The 24,713-nt window shown below is 42.7% G+C and overlaps 2 protein-coding genes across 7 annotated transcripts in view; one reads left to right on the plus strand and one right to left on the minus strand.

Annotated features, from left to right (window-relative positions):
- Positions 1-11,442, minus strand: part of FILIP1L (filamin A interacting protein 1 like) — a 159,711-nt gene extending 148,269 nt beyond the window's left edge. For 2 of the 3 annotated variants that reach the window (XM_052793840.1, XM_052793839.1), the window contains exon 1: positions 11,319-11,442. The gene's annotated coding sequence lies outside the window, so the exon portion shown is untranslated. The remainder of the gene's footprint in view (positions 1-11,318) is intronic. The other variant, XM_052793841.1, reaches the window with a different exon arrangement.
- CMSS1 (cms1 ribosomal small subunit homolog) overlaps positions 1-24,713 on the plus strand; it is a 244,276-nt gene that overhangs the window by 150,050 nt on the left and 69,513 nt on the right. The gene's annotated exons all lie outside the window — the stretch shown is intronic.

A 24,713-nucleotide genomic window follows, 5' to 3' on the forward strand; every position in this document is an offset into this window, starting at 1 on the left:
GTTGAGACAAGCTCCCACTGCATGCCTTTCCATGCCACCAAACCAACTGTGTTAGGCATCACATAGTTGCTTGGAGAAGGACTGAGTGAACAGAAAGAACAAATGACTTTGGGACTGAAGTATGTTGATCCAGAATTTGTTATGGTACTAATTTGACTTTAAATCGAAATCCTGTTTTAATGCCTGAGTGGGTGTAATTTTTACCCTAGAAAAAAAGAGAGGTAGCGGAAACTATGACAAGCATTTTAGGTTGCAGGCCTGAGGTCTAATTTGTTCCTGACTGACAGATGAGAAAATCAGTGAATGATTTTGTAGCTCAGGGTTGCTGTATCCCTTGTTTTCAGCAACTCCAGAATCCTTTGCAGCCAAAACTTTTTTTGGTTCTTCTATGTGCAGAGTTCAGATGCATAAACCCCTGTTTAAAGCTTATCCTTGACGTTTGTTGTCAAACTACATGGACTGAATTGAAGAGATGCAGTTTTCTGATTCTGCCCAACAGGGAACAGTTTCTGCTTTCAAAAAAATTCTCATAGGGATGGAGGGGTCTCATTGATCCCCCACACCATTACATTCCCCGTACTCTTACACTGTATTTTTGCTACTGTGAGAGAGTCACTGTTGCCAGATGAGGATTGCTAACAAGGTTAGAGCTAATAAACTGCACTGTGTTCTTGTAGTCACAGCTGGGCTGCTCCCATACCCGACCTTCACAGAGCTATTGCAATGTCTCTAGTTTAGACATGTCTTTGGACGCGTGTTAGTTGCTTACATGCAATGGGAGCTCTGTATTCTCCTCCCTTTATGCTTGCAACATCTTCAGCTTTTTCTTCCTTTCCAGCTTCTCTGATTACATTCATACGAGGACAGAATTATGTCACATTATCCTGCGTGCTCTCTCAGTATTGGCTGCCAGATAAATAGCGTGTGCTTCCTGTTCATTTCTTGTCTTAGACACTGCTTTTGCCTGTTTTAAGGGACTTTAAAGTTTGGCAAGGCTACTATTATAATGACAGTTATGTTCTTTCACCAAGTTCTCCCTCTTAGCTTGACTGCTTTTCTGTTCCAGGGGAGAGCAATAGCGAATATTCCTTTTTTGCTTTCACTGCTCAGCTTGATGCTAATCTGCCAGCATTTTTTTCTCTTATCTCTTATTGTCTGCCCAGCCTCAGTCTTGCTTTCTTTATTCTGACAGCTGCTCCAGACTCATCTTCTTTTATGACCTTCTCTCATACTTGTTTGTGTGTCGTATTTGTTGCTGCCTTTGATGCTTGGGATGACCTTGCTGAGATCTCTGCTTGAAGGAACTTGCCTTTCTAGTGGCCCAGAAGGCATTGAAGAGGCAAACCAAGGAGAGGAGTCATCTGGAACCAATGATTATACAAACGTGCTATGTCCAAATAGTTTTGCTTCTAGGTCTTATCCCTTTTCCACCGTGTGGGACAACATGCAACTTCTTATGTCTTCAGCCTACACCTTGCCCACTCTATGCATCTGCACTGTCAAAAGTGACTAGGTACCAAAATGGACTGGGGCTTGTAGTTGAATGTTTCATTTGGTTTAAGCAGCTGGTGCATTTTTTTTTTTTTCCATTATGTGACAAACTTGTTTTTAAGGTCAAACAGCTTGAGCTGCTTTTCTTTCCCTTTGTAAGATGCAAATATTTTATTCCCCAAAATTTGAGGTATTAAATTTTAAAATACTACATTTTTAGACCAATTGCGGTGATTTCATCGTGGAATTATAGGGGGTTCCAAAATTATATTTTGCACACTGAGGTTAGAATAAGCATCTCTTCATTGTGGTATTTTAAAGAATTGATAGGCAGACTTCTACATGCAATTCAGCAGTTTGTAATGATATTGTATTGAATTTAGAGTATTTGGCCAGGAAATAGGTTTATGAATAAACTGGTGGAGTAACTGTATAGCCAGCTGCTTTGGAGTAGTGCTCAGTCATTTAATTTCACATTAATTTTTAATAGTAAATCAAACTTGTTTATTGTATTAAAATTCCACTTGGTGTGGATTCTCAGACCTCTGCGATCTTTCAGTGACAGAAGGGATTTTGAGACATTAAACTGTTTACTTTCTGAACTTTCATTTGCATTGCATTCTACTCCTTTTAATAATTAAATGATCATTTATTACAATTATAATATCTGAGGTTGGGATTGGAAGCAGTTCTTTTTCATCTGTTTCTCATCGTCAGCACAGTTGAAGTTTCTCAAAAGAAGAGAAATAAGATCTGAATACCCTAAACTATCCAAATTAGTGCACTTTTTCTTGGTGACAAATAGCCCCCTGGAAGGTATCAGTTAATTCAGTCTCAAATCTTTAAGAGGTAATTTTGACAGAGTTCTGTAAATGTAGAAAGTTAAACAGAGTAACCAGAGAAAGGTTCCTAATGAAATCTTGGCTTTGGTGGTGAAAACGTCTGACTCATTTTAATAAAACCTTGATTACGCTGCATTCGTGAGGATTTTTGCAAGTCTGCCCTGATGACATATAAACTTTAAATTAGGCATAGTCAATAAAAGGCCACCTAATGTGGTTTCTTATTTTGAGAGGTTTCCCCATAATTACCCCAGCTAGTTAGTCTGTTTTCTAACCATTTTGGAAGCTTCATGTGCTGAAAGAAATCGTGCTGCGAAAGATGGTGCTTGTATAGCGTGTAATGATGTGAAGTGACCTGGCAGAGACCTCCCCACCCCACTTGCTTATTGAATGACCTTCCACAAGTGACGAGACTGCAGTCCTTCTCCAGGCAGCTGGTTTCTAAATTTAGTCTGACAAATGGTATCATAAAGGTGGCAGGTGAGGTTAGGAGATCTGATCAGAACATACCAATTTAACAGCCACCAAAAGGTACAGAAGAGTATAAGGAAAAACAATCAAGTGCTGTCTCTTTATCATTGTATCAGCTTTCTTTGCACGGTCCCTTGTGAAAGCCTTTACTGATGGCTTTCAGCTATGTATCATTATAATACCTACAATAAGCATTACATAATAGGAAAACTATGCCACATTGAGCAATGAAACTGGTGTTAGCCAGTCCTGTGGCCCATATCAAAATGCTCTTGCTAGCATTCCCTGTAACAACACTTCCTCAGATGTAACGGACTACGGCATATCATCAACTTAAAGTTCATACATCTGCCTTAATGTTTTTTGCACATCCCTGTTACAAGTAATGGCTGTGACTACTCGAAGCAAAAAGAGTCCATTTTTTCCCTCTTTAAATGGTAGTTCAGGCATTCTTCAAACGTATCCTCAGCCATTGCTGTGTTTGCATGGCTAGGTAGGCAAATCCTGTGTGTGTTTGTATGTCTCGGGCAGTAAGGAAAGGGGAGAAAACCAATTAAAAGAAAAACACAGTAATGATAAAACCACAAGAATTAACTAGAACAACTGGGTAGACAGTAGTACTTAATTGATTTTTGTCGTTGGGTCTCATTATAACAGTTCAGTAGATTGCAAGCTGTCTCCTATTAATGGTGCTGTTTTCTAAGAAGGAATTTGCAGAATAAGTGCATCTGAGGTGCTTCCACTAGGATGGCAAATGCTTATTTCAGAAGGACTTCAGATGTTAGGAGCTTTGAAACAGGTCTTCTCCCTTACTGTAGAGTGATATATCAGTATATAGTTGGGCTGGAAATACAAAGATGGCATTGGAAATCAGACCTGCTGCCTTGATGTGTCAGACCTTCAATCTAGCATAAATCATGGACTCAGGTGCTTACCTAAATAGGGTGCTTGTGCTCAACTTCTGTCATAAAATTATTCTTAAATATTTGAATTCCCCTAAAGTTAGAACATTGTATTCTTTAAGGTGCTAACTGAAAAAAAATGTCCCTTAGCAGGTAACTTTATTTGGAAGGTTCTTTCCTGTGTTTGCTTACCAAAGTTAAAGCATAGAGGTTACTTTCTGCAGGGGATTGAAATACTGCAAGCTTTCTACAATTTACAGATTTCCACTTGTTGTTTTGAAGAATATCGTTCCAGATACAGGTAGGTGGGATATACGTAGGGTTAGAGACCTTTAGTTGTATATCTTCAGTTTAAAAAGTACATTAAAAAACCCTAATATATTTCTAAGATGTTGAGTTATTAAAGGCACATGCCTTTAAATATGAATGCCAGTTTTGGCCAAATGTGACACAGAGCACTAACATAATGGATGATTTGTTTTTCACAGTAACGGCATGGTGAATTCTAGCACACAGGCATCGTAAAGGGGAAGATGACTGGTGATAGTGGAATGGACAGACGGACTTTTAAATGCTTGCAGTGAGGGCTGGAGAGGAGTAGAATTAAGGCTTATTATTAATATTATTGGTAGTGCTCTTTGGCTTATACAAACCCTCATAATCAGATTGGGAAACTTGGGCTGGCCAAACGCCTCCGACCATAGTCAAGGGCAAGACTGGGTTGGCCTCTGTGTTTGCCACCATGAAGAACTTCAACTTCCACTATTGGTTGCCACCCAGTAGGCGTTGAGCGGTAGGGACACGTGCCATGCCAGACCTTGACGTGAGAGATGGCTCTCTCAGGAACAAGACCATCGAACATCCAGCAGTAGAGTGCAGGCCATGCAATCTAGATTGGACAAAAATTACCAGATGTGACATAGGTGGATGGGCCACCTTTACTTAACCCGGAAGAGAAACATATATACATATATATGTTTGTAGAATAAAAGCGACAAGTCTAACGCTAACTGACCATTTTTACTCATGATTGTTTTATTTAAGTTTTAGATAATTATCTGAGAGAGTTAAATTGGCTCCATAAAATCAGTTATGAAGGATGGTGAAAGGCATTATACTGTAACCGCAATCAGGGTCCATCTGGCATTCAGGACACGAAGAAAAGTTGAAAGTTGTACCTGTAGCTGTGCATGGTGTTTGCCTACAGTGTGGGAATGATTTGCTTCAGCTGGCTGAGAAGCTCAGCATCTGCTGAGTGCACTTGGGTCATCACTTTCTTCTAAGCATAAGCAGGCACCCATCATTCTGTCCAGGACTTGCTCTGCTCCTGCCAGGCAAAGCGGTGGGAAGGACAGCCCATGGGGCTCGTATGCATGCACACCAGTGACTGCTGTAAACATTTGTGTCTGCTTCAGCCTGTGCATTGGTAAGCAGGACATAACAGACCCAGCTACAATCTTGTTTACCCAGTCAACATGTTTTAAGATATAAATATTTTTATTCTTTTTTTTGGATATTTGTCAACCCTGTCTTAGGTTCAGTGGGAAATTTATACTGCAATGTTTGGCAGCAGTCGTATGTTATGAGGATGGTGCCGTGAGAAACAGGATGCCCAGGTCCTAGCTTGTTTAAACAATCTGTCTAGGTTTTACTGCCATGCTCAACACCATGGTATGCAAGTGCTTACCGAGCCCTCTGAGCTGCAGAGGCAAGGACTGGGTAGGCACTCAGCCTTATTTTTTTAAGGATGGAATTTAAAGGCCTTTCGCTCTGTACCGCAGGAGAGTTTTCCCTGCTACAGCAGTTTTCCCTCTTGCCTGGGGTCTAAGGTGGAATTCCTCAACGGCCTGTAAAGTTGCTGGCAAAGTGACCTTGTTGAAAATTGCGTCAGGTATTGTACTGGGGGATGATGCAGTATTAATGTGTTGACCTAAAACTTCAAATCCTAAGGTGGAATAGGGTGGTGGCTCTATAAGAAGCAAATTAAGCAACTGGTTTTGTTGCGTGCCTTTGTCTGGGGCATGCCGATGGGCCAGATGAGATCTCCTGGGTGCTGTTTTGCTAAGCACCGTTCAAATTTGAACAGGCCTTGTCCCAGAGGGCTCGTGGACAGTGTCAGTGCAGGGAAAAGTGTGGGGAGTGCAAAAGTAAAATCAGCTGTGCTACACATCTGAAATCGGATTAGTGTTGTGATTTTTGTTTTTATTGGGGAAATAACATGCAAGAAGGAAGGGCTGTTTTAGTGAAGAAGAGGAAGACTAGAGAGAGCAAAGGCAGAGCAGAAAAGGGCAGAGCATATGGTTAATGGAGCTAAGATTAAGATACTGAAAGAGGGTGCAGAGGTTAGAGGAGGCAGAGAAATATAATGCCTAAGTAAGGAATAAAGGTAAACCTAACACTTGTACTACATTTGCACATATTGGAGAGTGCATCCTGAATGCTATACACCTGCACTCCTACAGTAGCTTTCTCTGAAATGTTGTGTTGGGAAGGAGGGATGCTAAACTGTCCAAAGGACAAACAGAACCTGCTGAAAGTAGTTGTGCCAATTTGATGAAAGCTTGAGCTTTGGCATCTCTCTAGTCTTTGCATGGGTCTGGAAGCAGCTTTCCTTTTCCTTCCCAATCTCAAATACTTCACAATCAGAATTCCTAATGTAGCGATCACACCATTATAAGAAAGCTGCAGACCACACCTGTTGTTCCTGTGTTGGCTGCAAGAGGGATGGGACCTTTCCGTAGGCACCTGTCTCACTGAGGCTAGGAGCCAGCTACTGTCTTATGGTGTGCCCCAGGTCTACCCCCCTCCTTCCTGGTTTTGGAGTCCAGGCCTTCACACCTTTCTGACTCTTCTGGGTTGACTTGATCTTCCCAGAGGATGAGTCCTAAACTCTCCCTAGGTGCCTCCAAACAAGCCCTAGTCCAGGCCTGCATCCCTTCTCACCATATCCCACCCTGAGATATGTCCTGAGAAGGGGCTCTAGACCTTTTTGTTTCTGCTGGAGGAAGGATGCACTTCAGTGGGCAAAGAGTAAAAACCTGCAGGACAAAGAAGCAGCACTTGATGTGGACGTCTGATTCAAAACCAGTTACTGTTTTTCTGAATGTTCCCAGCTCTGTTGCCTCCTATATAGGATGCTCAGTGATCCTCCATTGTACATGGGCAGCTCTGAAGGTGTGCCTATAAGTATTTGCAAGGAATATAGAAGGTCAGTGGTAATAATCTGCTGGCCAGCAATATTTATGATGGTGGGTGAAGCTCAGGAAGAAATTTAAGGCTATCTCTATCCTTTTTGTCCTGGTCCCCCTTCCCATTTTGGCACACAGGATTTAGAAAACAAAGCAAATTAGAGTGTTTTGGCTTCTGTTTTTTATGCAAGTTGTGCTGCTTCTGTTAATATACTGGAGAGACCATCTGCACAGCCTGTGTCCCAGTCTCCCACAGCTATATGTCATTTGGATAATACCACCAAAACAGGCCGTTTCAGCCTCCCAACGGCTGTCCTTGCCAATCTGTTGCACAAAATGGTGTCTTTCACCCTTCAGTGGAGATGGAGACGTGTGCTGCAGTACTACAGGAAATAGACCATAGTTTGTTTTCTTAACCTTTGTCTAGCTGTATTTCAAAACTTTAAATTTATCTAGTAACTTCATCAGGAGGCTGGGATGTTTCTAGGCAGCACAACCATAGATACCACATAGCAGAGTTGGTTGGGAAAGCGTGACTAATGGGAATGGGAAGATCCACCAGGACTGTGGTTTTAACTCCCAGATTTCCAATGTGAAACTTGCGAACTTATCCCAGAAGCTGCCATCACCTTCCAGGCTTGTCCTTCCCCTTGGTGTGCTGGGACCTCTCTGCTTCAGGGCTCGGCACCCACCCTGCTATGTCCTGTCCCAGCTCTACTCCTGGTTTTCCTCCCTCAGCCTTGTGCCTACTTCAGCTCAGTTGCTTCTGCCCCACAGTGACAGACACAGCAGAGAGCTGCGGGTGCAGGTCTGTAACTCAGGATAGCTGCTAAATCTTTGCAAAGGAGCAAAGCATGCACGCTTAAAATATAAAAGTGGGTGTTCCACTGGGTGCTATAACAGAATGCATTTTTGCTTTTGCCTTTATTAGGCCCCCCAGTGGATTTACTAATGTTTTTTTCTGGTTTGTTTTTTGTTTCTTTTCCTACCCTGTCTATTCAAGACTCCTACTTTCTGTGAATATTTAAAATAGGAACATTCAGCCTGCAAAGCTGAACATGTACAGAAATTAGCAGTGGGAGAGTTGGTTTTTTTGAGTTGGGTGTGTGTGTTGGGTTTACAGTATCCAGGCTTCTGGTCTTGTAGACATTTGGGAGGGGATTCTTTCTTCCTCCATGCATATTCTGTCTGGTAAGTTCACAGTCTGATATTGATTAGGGCTTTTAGATGCAATAGGTATATAGCTAATAAGAAAATAATGAGTTGGTGTGTATCTGTGTGCAGTGCCATCCCCTAATGAATTGTCTGACTGCCAAATACGCAAAGAGGTTAACAACTCAGAGCTATTTTCCTGGAGGAGTAGTGATGGAGCCTGGTGGTTTTGCAACTGAAGAGAGAGGGGGTTTAGAGCCAGCTGTGCCAGCATATACAGTTTATCTCTCTATTGTGCCTATTATCATGAATTAGTTATGCTAAGGGATACTCAGCAAGAGGCAGCTATCAGGGAGACCAGAAGGGTCTCAAGATGGTTAGTGACAGGGTAAGGAGGAAGAAAGGTGATTTTTCCAGTTTGTGCTGCCTGTTCCACTTAGCCTTTCTGTGCAGCAAATAATCCCATAGTCATAGTTAACTGTCAGTAATTTACCATATTTGGATTCCCAAAACAAAATGCAATGTTTAGTTCAGCTTTGAATGGCAAGCAGTTCCTGATGGAGCTTAATTGTTTTGTTTACATGTAGCTAGTTACTTACCATGTGGTAAGAACAATAGGCTGACTGGCTTGTTTAACTCGTGATCAGAATGAGATAAAATACAGAAAACAGTGAGGCTGTATTCCTTAGACCACATGTCAGATGCAGCCTCTTTGGCTGGTTGCAGTGTAGAAAACCTGCTGCACACCATATCCTTTGTCGCAGGTGTGTGACTTTGCCTATGTCCTCACTGTCTGACCTTCAGCTAAGAGCAAGTGATATTTCTTGGGCCTTTCTATTTCACGTGGACTAAGCACCTTCTGAGAGTTGTCTGACTCGGTGACCAGACCTGGCAGAGTCCGTGCAGTGAACATGAGACCATCATGTGAGGCTTCGGCCTTGCTTTCCCCCACAGCTTAACCTGGATTGCACCTATTTTGCAACAGAGGCAGCTGCTTTTCTTCTGTTCAGTAAGAGGGCAGGGCAGGTACTTGGGGCAGCATGAGCCTTGATTTCTCAACCAGCCACGCCTGTCATGTGGGTTGGGAAGCAAAAAGGAGGTTGCTCCAATTAAGCCAGATCTCTGCCAGCTAGTCATGCCTGCTACTGACAGGAGACCTTTTAACAAGGGTGCTCCAACCATAGCAGAACACTGTTCGAGTCACAGAGTCCTCCAACCACAGGCGCTACCCTGTGATCCAGCATGACAGGAGTGCATGACCCAACACATGCTTTCCTGCCCAGAACTTGAGATGTTCATTGGCAGGGCTGCTAGACTAACAGAGACAAAAGAAATTTTTTGTTCCAGACTGGAGCTCGCACCCTGATTGGAGTCCCTTGCGTCTTGGGGGAGCATGGGGCTGACGCCAGGTCTCCCTGTGTAGCAGTTTTTCTGAGCAGAGAGGACATTCCAGAGATTTTTATCTGTTTGCTTCTTCATTTCTTTGGTGGCTTTTCCCCTCAAAACATCGGAACTAAAAGTCAGAAAGTTTGCTGAGAAAGACTAACAGTTTGTTCCTCAGGTAGTTCCTGTTGGTGGAAGGGAATTCTGTGTTGCACCTACTTGTGCCTAAGAACTAAGGTAGATGTTCTCCATTAATGTGCCTGAAGTTAAGTAAGCTGCAGCCTTGTTAATAGCAGACACAGGTATACCAGCTGGCTAAGCCTTCCTGATAACCCTGCAAACTGGAGGGCAAGTTGCTAACATCTCTTTCTTTGTGAATCTGTGAATCTCTGGGAATGAGAGGCCATTGAAACTATGCACAGAAAGTGTAAATGCAGGAGAGCACCTGTAAGACTGAAATCTTCTTTATCTTACTTTTCCATGATTGAATTGTCATCTGACTGGCACAGTTGTGTGCTCAAATCTTAGGTGCAGTTTACAGTTGTCACCTCCACTTGAAGAGATGTGAATGGAGGCTGATACCCTTTAGGGCAGTATATCTCCACAGCTGTTACTGTTCCCTCTGTAGGCTCTCTCTTACTTGCAGAGATAATTAATGCAAGGCAGAAATATTTCCTCTTTGTGTATGTTTGTGCCACAGAGAAACCACATCATGCAAATAACTCAACAAGACCACAATGAGGGTGGTATTCTAGAGAATACTGAAAGTTATCATTACCTTTCCAAGCCTTCAGATTATGAAAATAAACTTCAAAAGTCTGATGAAGATTTAAGCAGTAAGAGCCCCTTCCCTTCCACCACCATGCAAATATAATGTGAGCTGCTTCTAGAGCTGGAGGCCTTCTCAGTAAAGACTATTATTTGTTTTGAGCATTTACAAGTACATTATAAATTGAAAGATTAGCATGCCTGCTCTTGCCTTGTTAGTCTTCTGCTTGTGTAACACAGAGCCCAATAGTCCTCACAAAAAAGAAAACCTTCAGAAACGTGTCTTTGAGGAGGAAGAAGCCCCACAAGGATCAGTTATATTCCTCACGAGCATTCAGCTTCTGAGTCAGGGGTTCCCAGAGGCTGACCTGGAAAGCTGCTAAGTATGACCCTCAGAGGGATTTTCAAATTGTGGCTGTTCTGCACTGTCATGCAGATTGATTTTTGTTATGCAGCCCCTAGCCTGATGTCCCACCCATTAAGTTGCCCTCCATGGACAAAACTCCGGGAACCCCTGAGTTCATCATCCAAGAAAATCTTTATTTTGGAAGACAGACTGAAAAAGATAATCTATTTTGTCAAGTATTACCACACCTCTGCAAACATAGTCTCCTCGTCTGGATGATGTCATGCATATATTTGTCAATGTTCTTGCTTTGAGACAGCCATTGCAGCAAAGCAGTAATATATGCAATATATAAAAAGGTTTTGGGCAAGATCCAGTACAAGCATCTCATGGTGAAATCATTCTTAATATTATTTAACAGCTACCTGGTGTCTGGTCCAGACAAACTAGTCACAACTATGTCTTCCTTTAGACACTTAAGCGAATAGAACGTACGAGCTTGTATGTTGTGTGAATGCAGGGCAAGGACAACATGGATCATAATTTGTCTCTCACTAAGAATTGTCAAGCACATTCCTCCTCCATTTTTTTGGCAGTGGATTGTTGATACAGTCATAGCTGCTAAACAGATATGAGCTCTTCAGCACTCCTTACCAAATTAACTTGTCTGGAAACTCTCACCTTGCTCATTGGGAGGAGAGGGATGAAAAACTGGAAATCTCTGGCTTCAGGAAAAGCATTAGGTACTAGAGAAGTTAAGTGAAGATCAACTAACCTTCTGGAGCATCACAGGCTGGAAACCCGAATGTTCTGGCAGATGCCATCATTTTGGGAACGGAGCAGGTGGCAGTCCTGCAAAGTCATCATGGTCTTTCTCACGTAGTAGGAAGTGGCATTGCTGCCCTGGATACAAACATCCTAAGAGAGAAGTGAATGAGGTAAACAGTGACTTGACAGAAGTAAATGCTTGGACACAGTTGATACTGTGAGTCTTGGAGTGCAAGGCAGCAATACAAGTCCTTTGGAAAGAGTATCAGTGTTTCCAGTGAAAGAGGTAATACCTACCTATGATTAAGTCTTAAAAACCAAACAAACAAAAAAACCCAGCAAACGCAGCATTCTTACACACTCATTGTTTTTCAGCTTTCAAAACTCTTCTTCTGGAGAGTTTTTGCTAATGGGTGGTCTAAAACCCAGGCTGATAAAATATCTGATCTGCTTTCCATCACCTTGGAAACAGGGAATGCCTACTGTGAAAACGATCTGACCACGGAGGATCCAGGATGGAAGTTTACATGTAAAACAGACTTTCTCCCCTTTTTTTTGTTGCTCAGAGCAATAATACCAGAGTCCGCAGTAAGGTCCGCATTTCCAGCCATGTGCATAGTATAACAAGTATACTGAGGTGGCTTATGGCAGACAGCACTTTATGGTAAAGGCTCCGTTGGAAATAGGATTCCCCGTGTCTCTGCTGCTGAAGCTAGGGAAAAAACCTACCTTCACCCTCCATAGTGCAGAGCATGCACCCATGCAGTTTTAGCTCCTTATTTACTCCAGCCAGTTTATTGTGGGCCACGGTAACTAACTATGTTATATGTCTGTTCTTGCTTGCATCCCTGGGAGATAATGAGATTGTGCAGTGGATATATTGACAGCAGGGTTTTGTTTGTTTGTTTGTTTGTTTTTCAAATTCCTTTGCCTTTGTTCTGTTCTCCATGCAGCCCACTTAAATAATCTCTTTCTGTACTGTTGAGTCTTACAGCTTCTTCAAGAGATTTTTCGTTTTTGCTGGGCACATCCGTAAAAAACACGGAGTTCGACCTTGTAGTCCTGGGGCAGTTTTGTTCCCTTGAAACATCAGTCTGCATGCGCCCGTATAAATCATCTTACTTTTGTCCCTAATCTGTTTTAGTATCTCCAGGCAACCAAGAGACTGGCCTTTCATCTGTCTTGAACTCTTGAGAATTACTCAGCAGTTGCACAAAGCTTTTTTTAATTCCTGCTGCAGTGAAGGTAGCACCAAGTTAGGAGTGCATCAAGGGCCACGCTTTTCACTTTGGCCAGGGGCTGTGATGTGGTGGCCTGAAGATGGAGAGGGATGTTCCTCACTGCATTTGGTAGGGAGGCCTGAGAGTCCTTTGCTCCTTGAGGCTTTTTAGGATTCTCACTGTTGCACGGGGACTTTCTTCCTCAGCTTTCCTGACCCTCTACTGTGTCGCCAGGTAGATGTTATGGGATATGCAGAGCCAGCAAGTACAGTAGCCCTAAGAGACAGTGGAAAGAAATGGAGCGAGCTAACACATTATGTCTGATTTTCTTGCTCCTTTGTCAGAGGCCGTTGTGGATTTAACAGTTTGTGATAACTAAAAAGTTATCCTTCTAATCCTGTTTTTTCACTGAATGTTTCAAGAGAGATGCCAGGATTACCACCTCTGGTTCGGTTTGGGGACTGTAATCTCAGCACTTGCAGTTACAGTAAGGTAGGATCCTCAACTTTAGTTCACAGCTTGATGTCCTCTTATCCTGGAAACTAAGCTACGTCAAATGAAATGTTTGCATCTATTTTCTTTCCAAGATGCGTGGTTTGGTGTTAAAGATAAATGCTTGCCATTGGGGCAGACAATGTGCTAGGTTGAAGTTCACTTAGCAAAACTTTTTTTATTGGAGTGGCTCATGCAACTTGTTAACATGCACGAAATTATTAAGCTTTCACTTCCTCCACTCCCATTTCCTGTTTGGATGTTGAAAGGAAGCCCTGATTGCTAATTTGTGATTAGCCAGCAACCCAGAGTGAACTTAATCCTGTGGGTTTGCATGGCGCTTGCCTATGCAGATACTGCCTCTCTCAAGAGCACGCTGCTGAGTCTCACATTTCATGGTGGAAGCTGTAAACAATCTGCTCTTCTTTCCGTGACTTCGTGGCTTGCCTTCTGAGAACAGAGGTGACACCTGGCCTGCCAGCACACGGGAGACCGATGCTGTGAGAGAGAAGGGAAGCGTGAGGGGGTTTTTCCAGTCTTGCTTGCCCAGGAGATGGCACTGTGCAATAGTGAGATTTTTACCTGCAGCGTTTGTGGTGTGATGGGATGGTGATTGTTTGAGACATGACAGATGAGTGAGGTTCTTAAGTCAGTAAGAGCAGAGTGACTTGTACTTCTTTTAGGATGTCTCAGCACTCTCTTCTGTATAAAATGCATCATACTGTATGTATGCTGTAGGCAGGTTGGGTTTAAATCTGCTTTGCACCCCTGTGTTAGGGAGATGACCTTCGTGCATACTCCAGTGCAGTCAGGATCAGAACTGGGTTTGTGGGTGAAATTAATCCGGCTGTGAATTAAGTGGTGATGCCTTTGGAGCACCCTTAGTTCCAAGGCTTTTGTGCCAGTCCTTTGTGTCCCCCTTGACAATTCCCGGACCTACTGACAAAGGAGCCAAACCAAAGAGGTATATACGTGTAGTATGCGCTAGAAAATTAGAAGGTTTCGTGGAGCCTCTGTAGGATCCCTCTTTCTGTCCTGCATGCAGTGTGCTGTGCTCCTGTTAGAGTACCAATTGGTTTAGTGCTTGTATATAAAACACACAGAACTTTTTTAAAGAATCTCTAACCCTACCTGCAAATGCTGGACCTGACTTGTGCTGCCAAATGCAGGCCAATGCAGCTGAGATAAATCTAGAAATCCTGGTCTTCCTTTTTTAAATGTTGGTAAGTTGAGGCCATTTCCATTTCTCCCTCTAATAACAGCCTGAGATTGGGAGCACATACAGATCTGTGGGGAATTCTGATCTTGGAGTGGATATACTACTTTACAAAATCTTAGGCAAGCTGATTAACCCTCTTATTTTAATTCTCAAAAAGGTGAAGACAGAGGTGTTACAAGTACATTCATAATATGCCTTAAAGCTAGAAATATTATGTGAATGCAAAATACTTTTGTTATTATTAATCGAATCTTAAGTGGCCTATGCATTTATAACAAAGGCTTCTTAGCAAACACATGCCCTTTGAAATAGCCTGACCCTTTCTACTTTTTCAGAGACATTAATAGTTTCCTGGCTCAATGTTTTAGGAAATGTCATCATAGTCTGGAGGAACCAGTAAAAACATAAGTCACCTATTTTGTCTGATCATTTTATGCCAGGATGTTTGAGGCTGGAAGCTGTGGAGGGGACTGCTCCATTTGTGTGGGTGGAAGATGTAAAAGTTTTAATACCATTTTATTATAACTTTGCATATTAAGACTCTAGAGCTGTGTGAGAAATAGTATTTTTTGAGTTCACGGGCAGGGGCTCTAGATAGTTTTAGCAACTAGTTAACTAGTTTTCCCCTTCCTAAGCCATTTATTGCTTCAGTGCCTGATGAAAGGGGTGTTGTCTTTGGAGAAGAGTATTTTGTTGGTTTCAGGCTTACATTGTCCTCTAATAGAGGCAAGAGAGCTCTGAAGAAAAGGCAGTGCCTTAAAACAAATGTTGGTAAACTATTATAGAAATACGATTGGTGGGACAATAGCTTATTTGGTATGGTCAATGCAGACCATTTCCCACTAGTAGAAAATGCAATTACTTAAATTAAGGAACTACTGTATGAAATCTCAGTACAAAGCTTCATTACATGACATTTTGAAAAGCAAACCATGAGTGTCTGTAACAGGGATCCAGTGACACTCTGTTCTCCATTATAAACGCCAACATTTACAATGGACCAAACCCTACCATCCTTGCATGGTTTTGATTCTCTCCTTTCTGAGGCAAAGCCTCCAGCAAGCACGTTGGCGAGTCCTGACCATGATCTCCTGGGTCTGTGGAGAGCAGACATGCATGGCAGTTTTTCCCCTACTGTGCTGTCGTCTCCTGCAAGCTTCAAACAGCCCCGCAGAGGTGAGGAGATCTGTGTTGTTGCTAACTTACACTTGGTTGCATGGAGCTGGAAAAGACTGCCAGGCTCCATTTATCCTCCTCTTCTTCCCAGAGCATCCTCCAGAGAGAACCAAAGTTTTTGCCTGTTTTTGGGAGGTCATGCACTGTATTTTCTCTTCTGTATTCCATCAGCATTGGAGACCAGTCTAATATTTGTCAGCAGTCTAGAGAAACTGGAGGATAACACTTACTTCATCCTGCACAGCTCTTTTTGGAAATGAACTGTGGCACCACAAGAGGCAACTACAGCCACTGCAAGCTGTACCATAATGTATTAGGCAGACTCTTCCCCTCCTCACCTGCCCCCCAGACTAGAAAAATTAAACATGGTGTCTTTTCAGCTTCTGCTGTAGCCTCAAATGGAGCTGATGTGCAGCTGTCATTCACTAAGAATTCAAACTGTGTTCAGGCTGCAGTTCAGGTACTGCAGACCCCCATTAAAACAAATCCTTGAGGATTTCAGAAAGATGCAAAAAGAGCGCATGGGTGCTGAGTTACCTTAATCAGAGTCCAGTCAGAAGGGGAAGTTACTACTGATCTACTGCTTTTACGTTTTATGAGTCCAACAAGGTGTTACCACAAGAATTATGAAGGAGGGCAACACCCCACAAATGAACCTTGATGTTAATTCTTGCCAGACATCTGTCCCTTGTGTTTTTTGGAGGCTTTTCTCTCCATCTCTCGATTTAATGTGCCAAATGCTGGTTCTTATTCTTTCTCCCACCCAAGCTGAGTGTGTATGCATCAGCCTTGTGGCGGAGATGCTGCACCCTGCTGCTTTCCCGTCATGGTCACCACTTGGAGATGTTGCATTTAGATTAGCAACAATGGCTTTCCCTTTGTATTTGTCAGGATCTCATCCTTTTCTTCTTTCTGCATACGTTCTGTCAGGTCAGGCCTCGATTTGTCACTGTGTACTGTGCCATGAGATACCCCTTTCAAATCCCCTCTTAAACTGGAGCTGGATCTGTGTGCGGAGGAGTCCCCTGGGTGTCAGGATCCCTGAGCACTGGGTGACACCAGGGTTGTTGCTCAGGCCCAGAGCACAGTGTGCAGATTACAAAGCCTTTAAGTGTCTTGAGAACAGCCAATTTGAGGCACACTTCTTTCCCAAAGTAACATTGTCAGAGTCCTGAAGAAACACGTGCATTGAGCAGGATGCGTAGGTGAATTGTTATTGTTGTTGCCAGTCCCCACAAGAAGTTCGGAAAAAAGTGCCTGTGTCAGGTGCTCCTACCAGCTGCTCTGGGGCTTCTAAGTAGGCAAGGCTCCCCTTCCGACTGCTGTCTGCCATGCTCTTCATTTCATCTCAGTCAAGGGGGTGTAGGCCTCAGGGAAGGAGAAGTTTGGCTTTTTCTCTAATCCCTACTTCTTGGATTGTCGGGGTTTAGGGAAGGAAGAGCTCTTCTCAGTTACGTAATTAGTTCAGTCATTTGCAAATGGGAGCTTTCTGATTTTTACTGATGTGTGGTTAAACTGTCATGAGCTGTGTGTGTACCTGTCTGTACTTTTCAAATAAATATCCCACTCTCATCCAGCAGAAGAAATGTGACCTCAGCAAAAACCAGATTTAAAAACAAAACTATCTTTTTAATCCTCAGCTTGCCCCCTGCTCCCCTCGGGGTTTTGATGATGGCTAGAATTTCTTCATTGACTGTAGAGGTTTTTTTTAAAAAAAACAGTGAAATTTTCCTGAACTAGAAACTATCCAATCCCACCCAAAGAGATTTAGTGAAATTGAAACTGTAGAGAAGATGAAGGCAAGCTATTCCTTACACTGTATTCATATTCTTGTGTCCTAACATACAACTTGGCCATAGCAGTCGTGTGAAAAGGCATCTGACCTGTTCTGTTAGGCGGAATACCCTGCGGTCTCAGTGTTTACAGCAGATACAAGGAAAAGGCCTTGTCTTCAGACGTGTCCGTGCAGGGCCTAGAACACTTTTGGCTGTACGTAAGAAATAATAATAAGGCCAAAACCTCTCTGCCAGCTAGTGAAATGAAAATGCTGTACTTCACAGCTATGTCATTGGAGAATTATATTTCATTAGAGCTGATATTAAAAACCCTGATGTCAGTTGTGAAATGTGGCTGACTTCAAATTTGCAAAACACATAGGAAATTTTTTCGTAATGTGTTGTCACTTCAGAAGTCTGGCACTCCTTTAGGTTCACTCATAAAACTTTAAGCTCTGAGAAGGGGAAAACCCCAAGGCTATTGCCCCCAAACTTTTAAAAGCTTTGCTTCTACTAGCAAGTGCCATTTTTATAAAGTATGTGCAAGTAACATTCTGGATGCTTCAAACAGCAGCAGTTGTTAGGGCTTTCAGGTTGGAGAACCGGATCAAGCAGTCATGAGAAATAAGGTACGCTAGACATTTAAATGACAGCTTTTTAAAAGTCAGTGAGCAGGGTAGAGAATAGCAGTCCAAACTATTATTGGTTATTAAATGCAAAAAACCCTGTTGTTTTGCCATTTTTTCCTTCCCATTTGGTGGCTTACAGGCTTACGTTGCTGGGAAGGAATATGTGCACAGCAGTTGTATTGAGGTGGTTCCAACAGGTCACTGAGAGCTGCAGAACAGTTTCCATGTTAATCTTGTTTTCACAAAATCATGAAATACTTGTAAATCAGACTATTGTCTGTCTTAGTCATGGTAAAGGCGTGAGGGGTATATGCATGTGTCAGCTTTTCAAAGTTTCACACTTGGATGACTTTTTTAAAAAAGAAAAAAAAATCTAATTAGCTCTTATTTTTGCTTGCTAGACAATATTTATATGTCCAATGCAGTATGTGAGTAAGCTTACTTCTGTTACAGTTAGATTTATTGTAGGACATGGTAAATAATACATAATTCTAGGCAGGTTTTTCTGGTTTGGTTTTTTGCTCAGATGTGGAGAACTTGTGAACACACATACATTGTCATTTGCTAATATAAAAATATATTATGTTTAAACAAGCAAATCCAACCTGTTTGTGGCCTGAAGATGCACTAACGACTACATGTGTGTCCTTTTCTGCTTGGGTATCTCCAGCTCTGCAGTAATCTCACTGTGCTCCCCATTGAAAACTCCATTAGGCAATAGCCAGTGTGTGCTACGTCCAGTCAGAAAGAGCATTGGTGCTGTACCACCAAGTAAGACTTACAACGGCAGACTTCACCTGTTCGGGTTTTTTTCCACACACACTCTGATTATAATCACCTTTCTTTGCATTGATATCTCACCAGATTTTTGGGAGCTTACTATCTTCAGGACTTCTCTCTCTTTTGAAATTGGCCAGAAGTGAAAAGCGACAATGTCTGATAGACAGTGGTAAAACATATCATGCAAGGCTTTCTTTAGGAATCAGTCTCGAATCAACCTTGTAAAACCATTCTTATAGGTCTATCCAATCGTGGATAGCATTTCTTACAAATTCACTGAGGTTAATGGCATTAGAGTGGTGAATCTTAGTAATGTGAAGGGTGTTCAGCGGACAGACAGGGCTGAAATGCCAGTTAATCCCTTACCGGGCAGATTTCAGCTGTTTCATTTTGAATTTGTCAGCTGATTTGTGTGAGCAGGTCATCATCTCTTTCGTGAGGGAAAGGCGCGAGGTGCTTGTGTAAGGGTTAGATCAGCCTGTAGGATCAGGGACTGGTTAAGGGAGTTTGTGTTTATCAGCAGGTCCCAAAGTGGGTGGAAACATGACGGTTTGGATTAGGAGATGTCCCTTAAGTGTGCATCTGTTCAGCTTGTTAACTTCATGCACTCAGGGAGTGTAAAATCAGGGACAAACCCACTTTTTTTTTTTTTTTAAATAGTGAAGGCATTGAAACACTGTCTGGAAACAGAAAACATTCCCAGCTTTTTTATGGATACGTGGTCAGCCGGGTCTTGCTTGTTCCCTTATAAGCAATGTTCTTAATTGGACGAAGTTGCTACTATTTCAGGTCAATGTGTGTGTTTTCTCTTACAGTTGCCATGGCACTGGTAAGACAGATATGTTCTGTAGTTGTGTTTGTCCTCTTATAATATGTGAATTTTTATTTTCAGCACTGTATTTGCGGCATAATAGTGCTTGCAGTGTTTTTCCATACCTCACCACAGTTGCCCCTGTTGGAGTTACTGCACTCGATTATTTCTTGTTTGTCACATAGCAGTCTGTTTTACATGCCCACCTTTGTGTCCATTAGAGTTAGTAGCTACTAGGGCCTTTGTATTTTGGGTATTTTATAGCTTGGTGGATACTTAAGGTTAGAGACATTATGTCATGGTTGCAATCTTACATAAACATAAACCATAGAGCCTAATCTAGCAGGTTTTTATACAACTCAATAAACTTGGCTGAGCTACAGCTTATCTTCTAAGGAGGTGCCCAATATTGATTTAAAGGCTTCAGGTGATGGAGAATCTAACGGAGATTAACTATACAAGTTATAGCTAATAAGTTGTTACTGAGGTCTGTCACTGTTAAGAAATGTAGCTTTACTTAAAACAAAGTGCAGCAAAACAACAGCAGCAGCAACCATAGCCCAAATCAACCATATCTTTTTTTTTTTCTCTCCCTATAGTGAGATTTTCATCATGCTGATTGAAATCAGATATCTCAGTACTTCAGTTTTTACTTTTTGCTATGACAGAAATAACTTTAGGGAAGTCTGAAAGGTTTCCCAAGTAAATTTCACAATTTGGAGTGTGTTGGAATATCTAGAAATGAGTCAAGTGTAGAGCAGCCCAAGACATACTGACGCCAGTGTTGAGCCCCAGCCTTCAACTGCTACAGGTTCCCATTACTTTAATGACACCTATAGTTGGTTCATTGACATTAGTCTGCTTACCACAGAAAAAATTGTAGTGAGGTGTCTGCAAGTGTCTTAAGGCTGTCTTACTGTTAGCTCTACATGCAGGATTCAGGTGGAATATAGTATTGAAGGAAGCAAGAATTTTATAGCAATTTTTTTAAAGTAGGATTTTCACATTGCTGTTTTATGCTTAGCCAGACCAAGTAAAGTGAATCTGTTTTGCCTTTGCATCTCTTTGTTTTGCTTTGTTGTTGGGGTTTTTTTGGTTTTGTTTTTTAAAGTAGCATCCCTTAATGTTGCTGGTGGCTCTCATTAAAGTCACTGGGAACACTGGAAGTATGAATCAGCTTTGGAGGAAATGGTGAAAAGGGAAGAAGCCCACAGTTACCAAAACAGACCTGGCTGATGCTCAGTCAGCAGAGGGTTGTAGACCAGTTCATCAAGTTTATTAGCAGTGAATGCAAGAAAAACACAGAAGCATTATCTGCTGTCACAGAATGCTGGTTTTGAGAATAACAAAAACTCAATTGCCCCTCTCAGTTACAGCAGTAACAGACCCAGAGGTTGGATTGGGGTTGGCACTAACTGACTGTCCTTTTCACGGAGTATCTAAAATCTAATCAGGGGAGAGGGGGACGCAAAAAAACCACCCCTCTGTTTAGTTTAAATTTGCTCCTTGTTGGACAGTGTTTAGGGACCTCTGAATTAAAAATAGTTAAAAATGGAACTGCTGCTTTCAGCTGTTTCCTTAACCTTGCTAACCTGAAGTCATCCATCTGTAGTTGTATGGGCAGAGAAGTCTGCAATAACCCCTTTATGCTTTTCTGACCAAAGCTATTTAAAGAAGAGGGAGCTAGTGTTTTCTGTCACACCTATTCACATTGGTATGCCCTCGTGGGTTCTTTTGTTTTAAGGTATCATGAGATGAACAGAAGAGACTGTTTTTTCCCTAGATATGTGTACAACAGTTAAGTTTCTAAACTTGAGACGATGTTTTTTTTATTTTATCAAGCAAGTTAGTAGAAACTTGTCTGAAAGAATTGACCCAAACTCAGTCACAGTGGAGGCAGGTAGGTTGGCATCCTTTTTCTTGGATGAGCCATTTCTCATCACAGATGTGATCTGAAGACTATTGTCATTGTTTTGATCTTAATTTACATGCAGTTTATAAGCCAGTTCTTGTACTTGGTAAGAACATGTGGTCTTGGACCATTTTAAGTCTTCCAGGATTTGGGGTTTATTGCTGCTGTAAAAGGCTTCCATAACAGCCTTCCTTCAATTGGTTTTTTACATTTATTTAATGCTTATTATTTTGAAATTGATATGCATCTCTGCCATTTCCTGAAAACTATGAAAAGGCTTTCAAATAATCAGTATGTTGTTTTTGTTAAGAGAGGGATCCTTCTTAATTGCCTCTGCTTTCACTTCTTGGCTTGTATGTTGTCTTTAAGTGCTGCATAATTATATTAAGTGGTGTAGAAAACCAAGAACTCAATTAACTTCTTCAAGGGTTATGCTATGAACAGACTCTGTGTGTAAAACAATACAAATATGTGCTGTTAATTAAGAGGTTAAATAAGTTTCCAATTTAAGAAACAAGGTGGAAAGGTTGCAAATTGAAGGCCAATTGGGGCTGCCTCTTCCCAGGAGCCACAGGTCAGCAAGGTAGCCCACTGTCATATGGGTAAACCGGGTATCGTGTAGCACCTGTGACCTGTGGGGCTAACACAGTATAATGCTGCTGCTGCTTGTTTGCTTACATGTGACTCAGTGTCCCCATATTCCCAAATCTTGCCTTCTGAACTGTAACTTAAACAAAACGCCTTGCTTGATCCTAGTGGTCTAGATGGCGTTTAGGACTGTGATGTAACTTTTTAGCAGACTCTATAGTCAATGGTGGAAGCCAGAAGAACATCAGACTGAAAGATGTTTTGGCTCTTTAACTTGAAAGAAATACTAACGTCAGCCCAGCTGAGCTCCCAGATTCACGTTTGGCAAAAGGCAGATTACATAAGCAGCAGTAATTTTCCCCACGCTTGGAAAGAATTGGTCAAAACTCTTTATGATTCCCCATGAGCGCACTGGGCTGCTGGGTGCAGTGCTCGGTCAGAAAGCAAAAATAACTTCCAGCAGGAGCACGGTCGGATGGCCCGGCTCTGTGTGCCCACGTTGGTCAGGGGGGCCTGTCTGCTGCACCGGCCGCCGCTCCTCTTCTCCCAGGGTGTGCTGTGCTGGACCAGCTGAAAGGATCCCGTGTGTCAGCTCGTGAGCTCTGGGTTGGGCTGGGTTAAAGGTACCCACAGTCAGGGTGAATGTTAAGTGAGATTTATGGGGTTCTTTGCCTGATAATAAACTTTCAGTTTAAAAAGATCACAGACAAATATTTAATGCATCCCCTTCTAAAAAGAAGCGTACTGGAATTTGGAAAATTCACCTTTGTGTTTGGCTGGAATTTATTTTCATGCTTTCTGTGAGGATTGTTTGGTCTGATCTCAGTGCCTCTGTTTGTGTTTCTAATACAGATGCCTTTCATTCTTCCTCTGAATTATCCCAAATGCTCAATGGGAAGAGCAGATGTTCACCAATTATAAAAAATAAATAAATGGAAAAGGAAGAGAAAGCTGGGGGTGGGGCAGGGCATTTTAATTGCCAGATGACTCTTGCATGGGAACATCGGCTAGGTTATGTGAGCACAAAGGCGGACAGGGGCTCCCAACTAGTACCCTGCCCTGGGTTCCTCCCAGGCCATCACGGGGGCCATCAGCCCACCAAAGGCCCACCTCCACAAGCTCAGAGGAGCACAGAGGCACGACGGCAGGCAGAAACCTGAACTAAGGACTGCGAGGAAGGGACGCCCGGTCTGGGCCCTTCCCAGGGCTGTCCCAGGAGAGCCTCAGCCCCAGGGTCCAGACCTGAAACCCATCAAGATGAGTCAACGCCAGAGCACCTTTTGGACTGAGGAGGGGTTGCTGCCGAGGTGTACGGCACACATGATGGGATGCAGGGGAAGAGCATTTTAAGATTGCACAGTACTTATTATGGGACGTTTAAGGGAAGAACCAAAGGCAGGCAAAGGGAACCATTTAGGTGATTTGGGCAGGAACAAGTGTGGGAAAATAGAGAGCTAAGGGCATAAAAAGGACCAGTTGCATCTAAATACTTTGCTGGTGAGTATGCTTGCCTGGCTGTGCCCTGTGCCTGACAGGACAGACTGTGCTGTTGTCGTCCTATATTCCTTTCTCCCTCTTTCGTGGGTGAGGGACTCTCTATTCTGTGTGTCTAAATGGGGGTCTGAATACAGCAACTGCGGTGCAGCAGCTGGAGCAAGCAAGGGTCTGGGTGCTAGCAGCTGGGGTGGGACTGAGGGCTACAGGGCCTATGTGCCTGCGTGCCAGCACCTGGGGACACTTGAGTGAAATCAAGTGCCAGCCATTGGGGTGGGACCAGAGGCCAGAGACCCATACATCCCTGGTGCAGCACTCAGAGCGAGTACGGGTGTGCAGTTGACTATGGAAGCAGTAGCAAAAGATTGGGCCAGTGAGAAGGTGAAGTGGTCTGGGAGCCACGTACATGTGTGTGGAGCAGAGGAGTCCCAGGCAGCTCTGGATGTGTGTGCAACGGTCTGTGCCAGCAGCTGGAGTGGGGCGGTGTCTTTGGGGGCCCGTATGTCCAGGTGCCAGCAACTGGAAGGACTGGGATCCAGGAGCGGTTACTGGGCGGAATGAGTGTCTGAGCCCAGCTGCTGAAGGGATCCGTATTGTCCATGTGCGTGGACACGTGTGTGTATATATGTAAGTATACACACATACATAATAAGTACATGTATATACATATAAAATACATATGTTCTCATTAGTGGAACTCTTCCTGTTCAGCCAGAGAGGGGCTGTGTGTTACCTGTATGGTGGCTATATATATATCTGTGTACGTACAGTGTGTGCATGTGCTCTGAGAGTGCTTGTGCCTACTGGGAATACATTTTCAGCCTTGCTACTGGTTGCACCTGGGAGCATGGAGCTGGCAGCCTCGCCTCTTTTGGGCTGTCAGATAGGGCCTATTCTCCTAATAAGATCCACCTGAAATCATATAAATCATGAACATACAAATTGAAACGTTAGACACTGGTAAACATATACGTTTTTAGGTTTTGCACAGTACCAGGTGAGCAGCTGGAGCTTGAGCTAGTAATATTGATACAAAGGCAGTGAGGGAAGTGATATAACCAAACTGACTTTTTTGAGTATTGACAATTAAGCAGTGACATCCCATTGTGCTTCCTTCAAGCCTTTTCATTCCCCCATGAATGGATGCCCTTTGGCATTCTTTTCATGCTCTCTGTGCCTTTGCATTTTGGCTGTTCCTCATAATGCTGTAATCAATGTCTAAAATACTTTGATAAGAGGATTAGTAACAATAGAACACAACTTCCATCTCTTGATGGACATTATTATAACAATTCGTTGCAGAAAA

Source organism: Harpia harpyja, chromosome 8, assembly GCF_026419915.1.
Source record: "Harpia harpyja isolate bHarHar1 chromosome 8, bHarHar1 primary haplotype, whole genome shotgun sequence".
NCBI lineage: Eukaryota > Metazoa > Chordata > Aves > Accipitriformes > Accipitridae > Harpia > Harpia harpyja.